Raw genomic sequence first — 12,932 nt, 5'->3', positions numbered from 1 at the left:
TGCTCTGTCTGCTCGCCACTGCACTCTCACCTCAGCCAGCCTCCCTCTGCATGCCTCCCTCTCCCCACCAGGGAGCCCTAGCCAGGCGTATCCCTTCTAGCTGCTCAGCCCTGCTTCACGGCCAACCCTTCTACAGGGAGCCACCCGGGATTTGCCCCTCTCCCTCCTCAACCACTGCCCAGCACTACTGCCCGAGGCGCGTCTGCTGTCCCCACCTTGGACCGCAGCCTGGGATGTGCCGGTCACCCTGCAGGGGACGCCTCGAAAACCACAACAGTTCCTCTTCCTCAAATCCTGGGTCTATCCCGCCCTCTCTCCCACCCACACAATCTATCGTCCCCTCCCAACTCCTGGCCCTCCAGGTCCCTCTCTGTCTAGGAAGTGGGTAGACTAAGGGCCCCTCCCATTCAGGAGCTCGTGAATCTGAGGTTTTTCTCCACCACCCCAAGCCCAGGCCCAGGCCCAAAGCAGCCAAGCATGGAGACAGGCTGACTGCAGGTCTGCCGTCATCGTCATCACTATCGACACCCTGGCCCCTGAGAAGGAGGCAGGAGGCCTTATTAGCATCCTCCCTCCACTTCTCAGAATCTCCTTCAGTCTCCCAGAGGCCCCGCACTCCTCCCTCATCTCTCTCCCCAGACATCCCAAGAGAAGCCACCTGGACGGTCCACAGGCCAAAACTCAGCCAAACTTCCTGGAGAGGAGGACCTGGCTCAAGCCCGCACCACACTTCTACGTCACTTCTAAGTGGCTCCAAGTGGGCTGGGCGGATGTGTGTCAGATCAATCCCCACCCACGAGGTGGGGCAAATTCCCAGGGTACCAGGTCACTGAGCCAGCACTCTGAGGCATGGCTCCTGGGGACAGGCTGGCTCCAGAATGATGATGTCACTGGGATGCTAGGTGCCTGCTGTTCTCCCTGCCTGCCCCTACGCCAGGAAAGCCTTGTCCTTCTTCAACTGGTCCACACACCCCTGCCTTTCCCGGACAACCCCACCCAGCTCTTACCACAACTTATTCCCAGCTCCCTAGTGACTTAGGTCCAAAGTTTTCCGTGTATTCAGTTGCCCTTGTTTATGTGCTGTCTTGCAAATGTTCTCATAAAGCTATATATCTTGGGACTTCTCAGGTAGTGGAGTGGTTAAGAATCCGTCTGCCGATGCAGGGGACACAGGTTCGAGCCCTGGTCCGGGAAGATCCCACATGCCGCGGAGCAGCTAAGCCCGTGAGCCACAACTACTGAGCCTGTGCTCTAGAGCCCGCGAGCCACAACTACTGAGCCCGTGAGCCACAACTACTGAAGCCGGTGCGCCTAGAGCCCGTGCTCCACAACAAAGAGTAGCCCCCGCTCGCCACAACCAGAGAAAGCCCACGCATAGCAACGAAGACCCAAGGCAGCCAAAAATAAATAAATAAAATAAATTTTTAAAAAACTTTTTTTTTGCAGTACGCGGGCCTCTCACTGTTGTGGCCTCTCCCATTGCAGAGCGCAGGCTCCGGACGCGCAGGCTCACGGGGCCAGCCGCTCCGCGGCATGTGGGATCTTTCTGGACCGGGGCACGAACCCGTGTCCCCTGCATCGGCAGGCAGACTTTCAACCACTGCTCCACCAGGGAGCCCAGTAAGAAAAATTTTTTAAAGCTATATATCTCATGGTCGTCACTAGTTGTGGGTCCCCGTATTAATTCAGCCCATTTTGCTAGAGGATTAGTTTCTGCCCTTAAGGAGTTCCAAGGAAGACTCTGAAATCTAAGTCACATCTCTCCTCCTGCAATTTTTTCCTCTTGATAATCAAGCAATCTCACTGATGAAACTCCCAACAATGAGCAGCTTCTCCCCATGGCCAAGTTCTTGCCTTGACTGCCAACAATAAGGCTATATCCCAGCAGGAATCTCTGGGGAGTATCTAGAATAGGTCAGCTCTTCCTCAAGGGAATCTTCTCACTTTGGAACACTACGAACCCTTCCCAGATCAGGTTCCCTCTTCCTGGCCTCTGGAACTAGGCTGAGATCTAATGCAGTGTCCCCACCAACACACCGGGGTCCCTCAGACACTGCAATAGGATATAGGGAGAAACTGACATGGGATTGAATCTACACTAATTGTGAGGGCTTATTTCAGTGCTCTGGACCTTGATTTCCTTACCTGTAAAATGGGCACAACAGTAAAACGGAGTTGACATGTGTAAATCAGGCTGAGGCAGGTCACTTCAAGGTCACACAGCTAGTTCCAGGGGTGCATTCATTAACCCAGAAACCCTTTAGTGAGTCCCTACTGAAACCGAGCAGAGGACCAAGTTTATCTGCTTATCTAGGTAAACTTATGGTAGGAGGAGGCAGACCTGTGAGTGGGAAGCATCAGTCGGATGGAACAGGTTCAAAGCTATAAGAGAATATGAACAAATTGCTAAGGGCTCACAGAAAGGGACCAGCAGCCCCTCCCCAGCATCTCCTTCTGAACCCAGAAGGCTCTTTTAACTTCATTTCAATCATAAAAGACAGTTTGGTACAGTCAGCCAATGAGGCTTCAGCAGTGAGACTCCAGAGGGTAGCTTGCCCTGGATACTGCAAACTCCTGGGCTGCCCCAGAATCGCCCCCCCTCCACTCCCCAGGGGCAGCTCCAGACCAGCGTCTCTTGCGCACAGACGGGCTTGCTCAGAGAGGCTCTCTTCATTGGCAGAGGTGAGGAGGGACTGGAAGGCAGATGCCTGTCTGTGGGAGCTAATGTGGGTCAATGGCACCTTGCGGGGAGGGGCAGCAGGAAGCAATGTTGGGTCCAGGCAGCAGCTGCCCTGCCCGGGCAGAGACGGAGGGCAGGACCCAGACCTGGGTCTTCCTGCCCAGGAATGACATCAGCCAGCTGAAGTTCCCAGCCCACTGGGCACCCCGGAGGACTATGGGGGAAGGTAGGATTTATGCTTCTCCCCACCCCGACTGACACCCCAGTGGGAAATGCTTTGAGCTCGTCAACATCTCTCTGGCCGTGGGCTCAGTGCTCCTCTGGCCCTTGAATGATGGGGCAGAAGCCAGGTCATTAGGCAGGAGAGACTGTCATTAATGCAGGCGATGCCACTGCCACACGGACAATGGCAAACAGTCATTAGTGGCTGTGTCACACGGGTGAGGCAATGCCGGCGAGGCGCAGGGAGCCGCCCCTCCCCCGGCGCAGCTCACACACACTCGCATGCTCACCCGTGCACACACACCGAGGAGAAAGCAGGCCCACACTGCCCCAAGCACACGTTCACGCACTCACACACTTGCCCGCTCACATGTTCACACACACACACACACACACACACAAAGGGCTTGAATAGACACACTGCCCAGAAGGGTCTACAGGATCTGGGATGCCCCTCCACATCTGAAGGGCAGGGTCCCTGGATCCTTCCACAACCAGGTACCCAGACACACAGGTGTCGCCCCCTGACTTGAGATGGACACACAGACCTCCAAGGGTCCCAGAGGAGAGAGACTTCAGACACCCCCTCCCATCCCACCCACTCCCTGATTCAAAGGACCAGCACTCAGGACAGGGAAGCCACGCAGAGTGCAAAGCAGGCAGGCTACACGTGCCCTAAGGGTGGAGACCACATTGGTTTTAACACTGTAACCCCCCTCCACACCCCCAGCCCTAATGGCTAGCACATGCCCTGCCTTACTTGAACCCCTAAGAAATGATCTACTGTAGGTATGTTTCTAAGCACTTTTCTGAGCCCCCCAGCAGGTGGAAGGGAGCAGGACGCCGGCTGAGTCCTGGGTTCAGATCCAAGCTCTGCTACCTGCTGGGTGTATTCGTTTCCTGCTGCTGCTGTAACCATGAACTTAGCGGCTGAAAATCAAGCAATTTCATTGTCTTACGGTTTGGAGATCAGAAGTCCAAAATGGGTCTCCACAGGCTAAAATCAAGGTGCCAGCAGGCCTGCGCTCCTTCTGAAGGTACTAGAGGAAGATCACTTCCCCACCTTTTCCAGATTCTAGAGGCCCCCCACCTTCCTTGGTCCCCTTCCGTCTTCAAAGCAACAGGAGTCTTTCTCACAACATCACTCTCCTGGCACCTTCTTCCACATTTAAAGGACCCTTGGGACTACATTAGGCCCATGTAATCATTCAGAGTAATCTCTCCATCTCAAGAGGTTTAACTTATTCATATCGGCAAAGTCTGTGGCCATGGAAGGTAACATATTCACAGGCTCTGGGGGTTAGGACATAGACATTTGGGGGGTTCCAAGACATTTGGGGGTCCATTATTCTGTCTACCACACTGGGTGACCTTGGATAAGTCCTTTAACCTCCCAGAGCCCCAGCACCTTCAGCTGTAATCTAGAAATAGCTCCTGCCACATGGGTGGTCATGGCGATTCAGAAAGCCACGTGAATGGGAAGCTCTATGCCTCACCCTAGGGGTGGGGGGTGTCGTGGGCCAGAAACACTGCCCTCTCCCTTTTGGGTTTCCTGAGGATAGAGGAAAAGGAGCAAGCTGCAGGAGAAAGCTGGGTAAGGGATCTCAGAGGCTAGCGAGGGGGTGGGTCTCTGGGGGCTCAGGCAGCACTGGGAGGAGGTACGGGGGTCTGTGAGGGTCCCGGGATCTAGGCAGCTGTGAGGCCCTGCCTGGAGGGCAGCCACCCCACACGGCTACGGACCCACACGCCTGCAGTGACCCGGGATGGGGCAGCAGGCGTGCCGCTCCTGCCTGTTCCCGCCTTCCTCTCCCTCATCTGCCACCATCTGTTTGCAGGGCTCTGGGGCCAGCGGGCAGGCAGGAACCCCAGTCCAGGCTGCTATTACCCTGCTAAGTTCAGAATGCAGAACAATGACCCAGGAAGATAAACCCCACATAGAGGGATCACCCGCTACAAAACGCTGATCAGGCCCCCGTCTTGCCCAGTGCTGTCTGCCCACTCAGGAGGCAACAGGCCTCCTCAGAGAGGAGCTGAGGTCATCAGATGCCCACTGGCCGGTCCTGCTCCATCCAGCAACCCAGGCTATGGCGGGGGGGTCCAGCCCTGCATGCTGCCCCCTCTGCTCCTCAGCCCACCTTCCCTTCCCTACCCCTCCCTGGTCCATCCCCACTCCAGCTCATCCCCCTTCCCCCAGCCCCCGGCTCCTCCCAGCTTCCCCCAGAATCTCAGAGCTTAACTCAGGAACTAAGACTCCAATCGGGACTGCCCTGGTGGCGCAGTGGTTAAGAATCCGCCTGCCAATGCAGGGGACACGGGTTCGAGCCCTGGTCGGGAAAGATCCCACATGCCACGGAACAACTAAGCCCGTGCGCCACAACCACTGAGCCTGCACGCCACAACTACCAAAGCCCGCGCACCTAGAGCCCATGCTCTGCAACAAGAGAAGCCACTGCAGTGAGAAGCCCGCACGCCACAACGAAGAGTAGCCCCTGCTCGCTGCAACTAGAGAAAGCCTGCGCGCAACAACAAAGACACACCACAGCCCAAAATAAACAAAAAAAAATAAATTTATTTTTTTTAAAAAAGACTCCAATCAACAGGAGGAAGCCTGGGCTGAGGGCTGCATTTAGAGGCAGAAGATCCAGGTGCCAATCCCACAGCTCTGCACGATGAGAGGGCAGGGATGTCTAGCCTGCCAAACAGTGTTGGGGAGATGAAATTGGGTCACCTGTTGGAGTGCTTTTTGTAAGCCTGGGTACTAATTTGAGTTATGGGGACCTATGGAAGGACTTCCTCCTCCTTTTCTCCCAGAGACACAGTGGGCAGGGCTGGCCTTGGACTGACCTTTCATAGACAGCTGTCTTGGAGACTCCCCACATCTCACTGCACCAGGTGATCCCCAGCAGGGGCTGGAGGAAGGAGATGGAAGGATGGAGAGGGAGGGAGCGCTCTTCTCATTCCTAGACGGGATGCTGGCCAATTCATGAATCACTAATAAAGCCAATTAGATCTTCAATTTTAAAAAAAAAAAGAACAGAAAGAAAGGGACTTCCCTGGTGGTCCAATGGTTAAGACTCCGCACTTCCACAGCAGGGGGCAAGGGTTCGATTCCTGGTCGGGGAACTAATATCCCACATGCCATGTGGCTCAACCGCAATAAAAAATAAAATAAAATAAATTTGTTTAAAAAAGAAGGATGGAGAGGGAGAGGACACAGCTGCCTGCACGTGGTAGATCCTGATAAATAGGTGTTGAGTGCATAATGTTCAACCCCTGAGCTCCTACTGTATGCCCGGCACTGTGCTCAGTGCTGCGGATACAAAGATGAATGAACCATAAACCGTCATCACTCAAACATCAGTTCTCAGGATCCATCCTGAGGGTCTCCCGTGTGCCTGGTATGGGCACTGAGGAGCACTGGATGAGTGGGACATCCCTGCATTGGGGGCTGGTCTGCAGGTTGGTGGCTACCCCATAGGGCCGTAGCCTCCTGGGACCATCCAGCCTGTGTCAGCTGGCACAGTGTCCAGCACCACCCAGGGCCACTGCCGTCCTGGCAAGCTTGTAGAGACCAGGCACTGACAGCTCCACAGGGAGCAGAATATGGTTTCGGTCTATTATCAGGGCAAATAAAGCAGCAGCTGAAGCTCAAGGAGCAGTCTGGGCTTACAAATAAGCATCTCCAGATGCCCTACCACTCCCCCATCCTGCCTTTGTCAGCCACCCTGGCCTTCCAGTCTCTGTTGGTTCCTCTCTGAAAGCAGCCCCAGGGAGGAGGACACCTCCTAAATAGCTGCGTGCAGTACCAGGAATGGAAGGGTGAGGAGGCTGGAACCAGCCGGGCAGCGGCTGGATGGAAAGAGATTCCAGAGTTCAGAAAGAGCTGGACTGGGAAGCAGAGGGGCCGGTAATGTGGGGAGAACACCCAAGTCACCACCCTGCCACCCTGATCTTTGTATGTGCCTCACTGCTCAGCACAGGGATAGGCACCCAGGAGAAGTGCAGAAAGCATTTCCTGAATGAAGGCACAGTCGGCCGCGGTAGGTAAGGTTGGCGGTTTCTCCAGTGACCAGGATTCCAGGTGTGGGGGGACTCACTGGAGGGGAAACTGGGTCCCCAGATCATTTATAATGGGGGAGGGTGCTGGAGGAAAGAGACCCTTGCCTAAGAAAGCCATGGAAACCAGTGCTAAATAATAGAGGACACACCATGTTTTAACTCAACAACTGTTTCCATGCGCACCTACTATATGCCAGCTGTGATGGAACAGTGGGTAAAACAAAGTCCTGCCACTACAGAGGCTGCTTTTGAGAGCTCTTCCCATCAAAGACAAGTAAGGGGGCTATCTGGGAAGACTTCCTGGAGGAAGGGGGCAGGCAGACTGGCTGAGTGGCCAGCATGAAAGCTCAGAGGCAGCCAGGAGGGAGGGCCGTGGGGGAGGGAAGAAGAAAGCTGAGTGTCTGAAGCCTGAGAAATGAGGGCTATTGGGAGGAACCATCCTCGTGGGTTGAGCAGCCACAGTGGGTGGATGGAGAGTGGGCGGGAGGCCACTAGGAGTCCCCTGTTGCCGGGACCTGGCATTTCCTCCTGGGGAGGAAGGAGGCAAGAAGGTGCAGTGTTTCCCGGGGAACAGGGGTCTGTGCCGCAGAGGGGCCCTCCCTGGGAGCAGCAACCGGCGGAAGCGGGGTCTCCTGCCAGTTTCCCTTTATGCAATCCTGGTTCCTGCCCCCTCCACCCAGAAACAGGCCTGGCAACCCCGCCGGATGTCCCTGGCATGAGCCCAGCACCCACACAGCTGGGCAGGGGCTGAGGTACCCTACATGGAAGGAGAGGGACCTGGGCAGCTTATGGCTCAGTCCCTGCCCTGCCCCAAATGCATGGTTGACCAAAGTCTAAGCCTAATGGGGCTTCTGCCAGCTTAGGGAGGCTTCCTCCTGCCTCCCTCTTTTGCAAGAAGGACCATGAATCGTCTCGCCCACCTGAGGCACCTGGCAGTGACAGGAGGGCATCAGAGTTCCCACTCTGTGCTGAGCAGGAGCCAAAGGAGAGGGAGGCCAGGCCTCTGGGAGTCCACCAGTGGACACGTGACACCCCAAGAGGAGGACCCAGCGTCTTGCTCCACGACCCACATGGGGTCTGTCGCTCTACACCTTCTGAAGCTCTTGGTGTTGTATCCTGTGTTGCAATATCATATAACAAGTGCCCGGTGTGGAAGGGCAGCCTTTTACTCATTCCAGAACAAAACAGTCATCAAGAACCTACTATGTGCCAGGCATTGTGCCAGGCCCTGGAACCTCAAGGAATAAAACCATCATGTGGTCCCTGGGCTCACAGAGCTTCAAAGGGTAGGCAGGCACAAGTAAACAACCAACAACAAATCACCACAAATTGGGCTAAGTGCTATGAGGACAGGAGAGTGTAATTAGCCTATGCTTACCTCTCCCTGACCCCAGAGGCCTGCCCTCAGTACAGAGTGCCCATACCTGCCTGACCTCCCCAGAGCACTGCTTGGCTAGAGACCTTGGATCACACTGGAAACCACTGAGTACCTGGCATAACAAGAGGCTTGACCACACTGTGAGGAACATTTGTCGAACCAAACTGGAAAAAAAATTTTTAATTAAAAAAAAATTCAAGGGCTTCCCTTGTGGCGCAGTGGTTGAGAGTCAGCCTGCCGATGCAGGGGACGCGGGTTCGTGCCCCGGTCCGGGGGGATCCCACGTGCCATGGAGCGGCTGGGCCCGTGAGCCATGGCCGCTGAGCCTGCGCGTCCGGAGCCTGTGCTCCGCAACGGGAGAGGCCACAACAGTGAGAGGCCCGCGTACGACAAAAAAAAAAAAAAATTCAAATCATCCAGTACAATCTAATTTTACAAGGTATTAAGGCCCAGAGAGGGCAAGCATTTGGCCCAAACCACACAATTGGTGAGTAGCAGAGCCCAGACCAGAAACCAGCTCTGCCAACACCCCATGCTGCCCCCTAGTCTATCCTGGACTAGTTCACAGCCTCCAGGGCTCTGCAGTCTTCCAGCCCATCTCAGATGCCTTCTTTGAAGTTCAGCACTGGCTGATAGAATTGTACGCGGCGATGGAAATGTTCTGTATCTGCGCCAGCACAGACACATGACGTCGCACGTCAGGTTCAGGGAAACGGGGCCAGTTTGATGGGGGTGGAATGGGCAGGGCCTGTGTAGAGAAGGAGAGTGTGAAGAGATGAAACACATAGAGGAAGAAGGGCAGCAGGTACAAAGAATCTTGTTTGACATTCCAAGGAATCTTCTAGACCTTAATCCACGGAGAGCCACTGAAGGACTTTATGCCAAGTGATGAGATGCCTGCATCGCAGCCTCCTGGGTCCCCGAGGAGGCACTGCTCCTCTGAGTTCCGTAGCACCTCTGACACTCCAGTCACGCTGGCTCCCGTCATCGTCACCGTCCTACACGAACAGTTTGCTGCCATCTTAGCCTGAAGGAACCTCCCCACACCCTTCCTGGACACGTCTTCCTCTTCCTTCAAGCCTTTGCTCACTGCCCCAAACAACTTCGCCCAGGTCAGTGCCTCTCCCGTGTCTCCACAGCCTGCCTGGCACGTGGAGGGAGCTTCATAGGCACCGATCTTAATGTCTCCATCCTTGCTATTGTTCCCCCTTTCTTGGCCCCAGCCCTTCCCAGTCTACTCTCAGCTTCCCAGTCCCCAGTTCTGGGACCCTCAGAAATTCTTTCCACCAAGCTATGGATTGCACAAAGAGAGAGGGCACTGACCCAGGCGAGGGCATAGGTGTGGGTGTGTATTTTGGAGAGAGGAGGAGAGAGGGGCAGAAAGGCTAAGCAGGTTCATCTGGGAAGCTTCCTGGAGAAGTGGCCCGGCCTTCCCATCATGTCCTGGGGTGAGGCTCAGAGTCTTCCTCGCCCGGAGTCCCTGTCTGTCTCGCCAAGAGCCACGTCCTGCCCCAGAGCCCCAGGCAGGCTAGAATGTGCTCACTGGCGCATTCATCCAGCAACTATGCATTGCTGTCCTGCATTATGGGCCAAAGGGGGAAAAGGCACAGACGAGGCACTGAAACTGTGACACGGCAGTGCCATTCCCGTAACGCCATCCTGCTGGGCTGCGGGGCCAGGATGCCTCTCCTATCCCAGGGCTGAGAGATGGAGAAGCCCTGGACCAGGACTCTCCCAGAGGAACAGGCAGGCAGGGAGGCAAGAAACAAGAGGTGGATGGGAGTGAACAGGAGATACATCAGCTGTTGGGGGGTAGTGACTTGGAGAGAGAAATAGAAGGGAGGAGGAAGTAGAGAAAATAAGAAAACTCCCCCTTGCTTCTCTGAGGACCAATTTCAGGTGCCCAAGCCTCCTCCATTCTTACCTCTGGCCAGCCCCTGTCCCTCTTCCACCTTTTCTCGGCCTCCTGGATGATCAGGATCGCCTCCTGACGCCAGTTACAGGGGACCAGGGGCAAAGGAGGTGGACTCGAGGTGGAAGGTGGGGGATGGAGATTTCTGTCCCTGGACTATGTAAGGATCAACCAGGACAGGGCTCCAGAATCCCAAATGGGCACAAGACGCTGTCTCCAGCTGGGGTCACCCAAGCTCATGCCCCACCAGAAGCCCCAGGAGGGACTTGGGAGACTGCCCAGGTACCCAAACATACCCCAGAGAGACTGAAATTTTCGCCCACCCTCCACCTTCCCTCTCCTAACCCCTGCCAGGCTTCCTGCTCCCTGGGGGCCTGAACCCCTAGGAAGTTTGGGCTCCATATCAAGGCCAGGAGAGGGTTATGTCAGGTCCTCGGTTAGGGTGGAAAGTCAGAGGCCTGTACAGTGGACCCCCAAGGATGCTAATTCAGGGGTGCAGGGAGGCATGGGTGAAGCTAGGGTAGGGAAGGAGAAGGGGAGGAAGGTGGGTCTGCGTGCTTTTATGGAGTTATGTTTGGGGCTTTTTTGCTGCACTTCCTGTTCAGCAGCCAGAGCTGTGACAGCCCAAGTCACTTCTGTGACTGCACCCAAGGAAGACTTCTGGGCCAGAGAGGAAGCCGCAGGTGGGACCACATCCCTCTCCCCACACGCAGCGTCCAAGGTTAGCGTGCCCTCCGTGCCTCCAAGAAGCCAGGCCACCTGCAAGGAAGGCCGCCCAGTGCTCGGACCCCAGAGACCGCCCTGCAAGGCCAGCCTCGAAGCCAGGGACTGTGACTTGTCAAAACGCAGGGGCTGACGGAGGTCAGCAGAAGTCAGCAAGAAATAGCAGACTTAAGTTATCCAAAGGTGCTCTGGAGAATTGAGCATCCAGCTTAAAGACAGTTAGGTGGAATCGAGCCCCAGATGGTAAGAAGATGGCTTCCTTTTCTGTCCCACTCTGCCCTTTCCAGGAGTCACCTGGCTTACAGGCTAAGACAAGAGGAAGGGCTCATAATTCCAACTGTCTGCGTTCAAATCCATTACTTATAAATTGCTATCAACAGACCAGACGCTCAACCCCTCCGAGCCTCAGCTTCCTCCTCTGTAAATAGCGGCTGGTGAGAATTAAAGTGTCTGCAAACGATGAGTGTCTTGAGGATTAGAGGAGCTAATCCATGTAAAGCACTGGGGACATACATGACACGTCTGCTGCTATTTTGGCACCAGCAAGGCCCATATGCCTTTGTCTGCCCTCCCCGCTCCCCGCAGGATACACGGGGGTCGTCGGGGTTGGGGCAGGCAGGGTGCTGAGTTCCACCACATGTTATTCAGATACCAGGTCAGGGGGGCAGGTGGGCGCTGCATGGGGGAGGGGAAGCACGTGTCAAGAGCGGTTGGGAGACTGCCCAGGTACCCAAACTTACCCCAGAGACACCGCACAGACACCCCTGCGGTGACCCCATCACCCAGAAGTGTCTCAGCAGCCCACCCCCAGCATCAGAGCCTGGGATCCAGCCTCAGGATAGACTCGTGCCCTCGGGGCAGATTCCTGTACCCCAGTGGAGCCAGAAATGCCCACTGTGTAGGACGGAGGTCTGGCCTGGGAGGCAGGAGGCCTGGAAGGGGCGATGTGACCCGGGCAGGAGCTCCCATCTCCAGCCTGTCTCCCCCTCCAGTCCCAGAGATCTCTCCACCCCTGATCACCAGAGTCTCTCGCAGACACTCTCCTCTCTCTGCTGTAGCCCCACCACCTAGGGTGGGGCACCAGGTCCAGGGAGGCCACACAGAGCCATCCAGCCAGGGCAAGAGCACCCAGGGACGTGGAAGGAAGGAAGAGACAGGCCCAGGAGAGCTGGAAGTGGAAGAGCGTGGCCTCCAGAACTTCAGGAAGGCAGGAGGGAGTGCCCTGGGCTGGCCAAACCCTCTACCCCTCCATCAGAGGCTCTGCGGGAGCAAATCAGTGTCTCTTCTACTTACACTTCATATTTAAGATGAAACCAGGGCAGGAGAAGGAGAAGAGGGCAGGAGGAATGGGAAGAAGGGGGAGGAAGGAGGCAGGGGCAACTTCTCATAGCCCTTGAGGCAGAGCTGCACTTGACCCTGGCCATCTCCCCCTCAGGCTTAGATCCCAGAAGATGGGCTCGGGTCTCAGCCACCATCCATGGAGGGCTTGGTACCCAGCCCTCTGCCAAGTTCTCTGCATATACCGCCTCCTGTGGGGTTGGTATCTTCATCCTGATTTTACACGCTAGGACAGAAGTCAAGGAACATGCCAGAGGTCACACCAGTGAGCAGCCAGGCTGAGTCTTTTCTTTTCTTTTTTTTTAGGTTTGGGCAGGGATGACTTTTTAATTTATTTGTTTGTTTGTTTATCTGGTTGTGCAGGGTCTTAGTTGCGGCAGGCAGTCTCCTTCGTTGTGGGATGCGAATTCTTAGTTGCGGCATGCATGTGGGATCTAGTTCCCTGGCCTGGGCCCCCTGCATTGGGAGCACAGAGTCTTACCCACTGCACCACCAGGGAAGTCCCCATGCTGAGTCCTGAACCAAGTCTCACTTGTCCAAAGCCACAGGCTCTTGACCTTGACCATCTATTTCCTCTCCAGCCCCTCAGATGGTGGAATGCACACAGTAGGTGCTCAATA

This window comes from Kogia breviceps, chromosome 12 (assembly GCF_026419965.1).
Source record: "Kogia breviceps isolate mKogBre1 chromosome 12, mKogBre1 haplotype 1, whole genome shotgun sequence".
Classification (NCBI taxonomy): Eukaryota; Metazoa; Chordata; class Mammalia; order Artiodactyla; family Physeteridae; genus Kogia; species Kogia breviceps.
Note: the sequence above shows the minus strand (reverse complement) of the source record.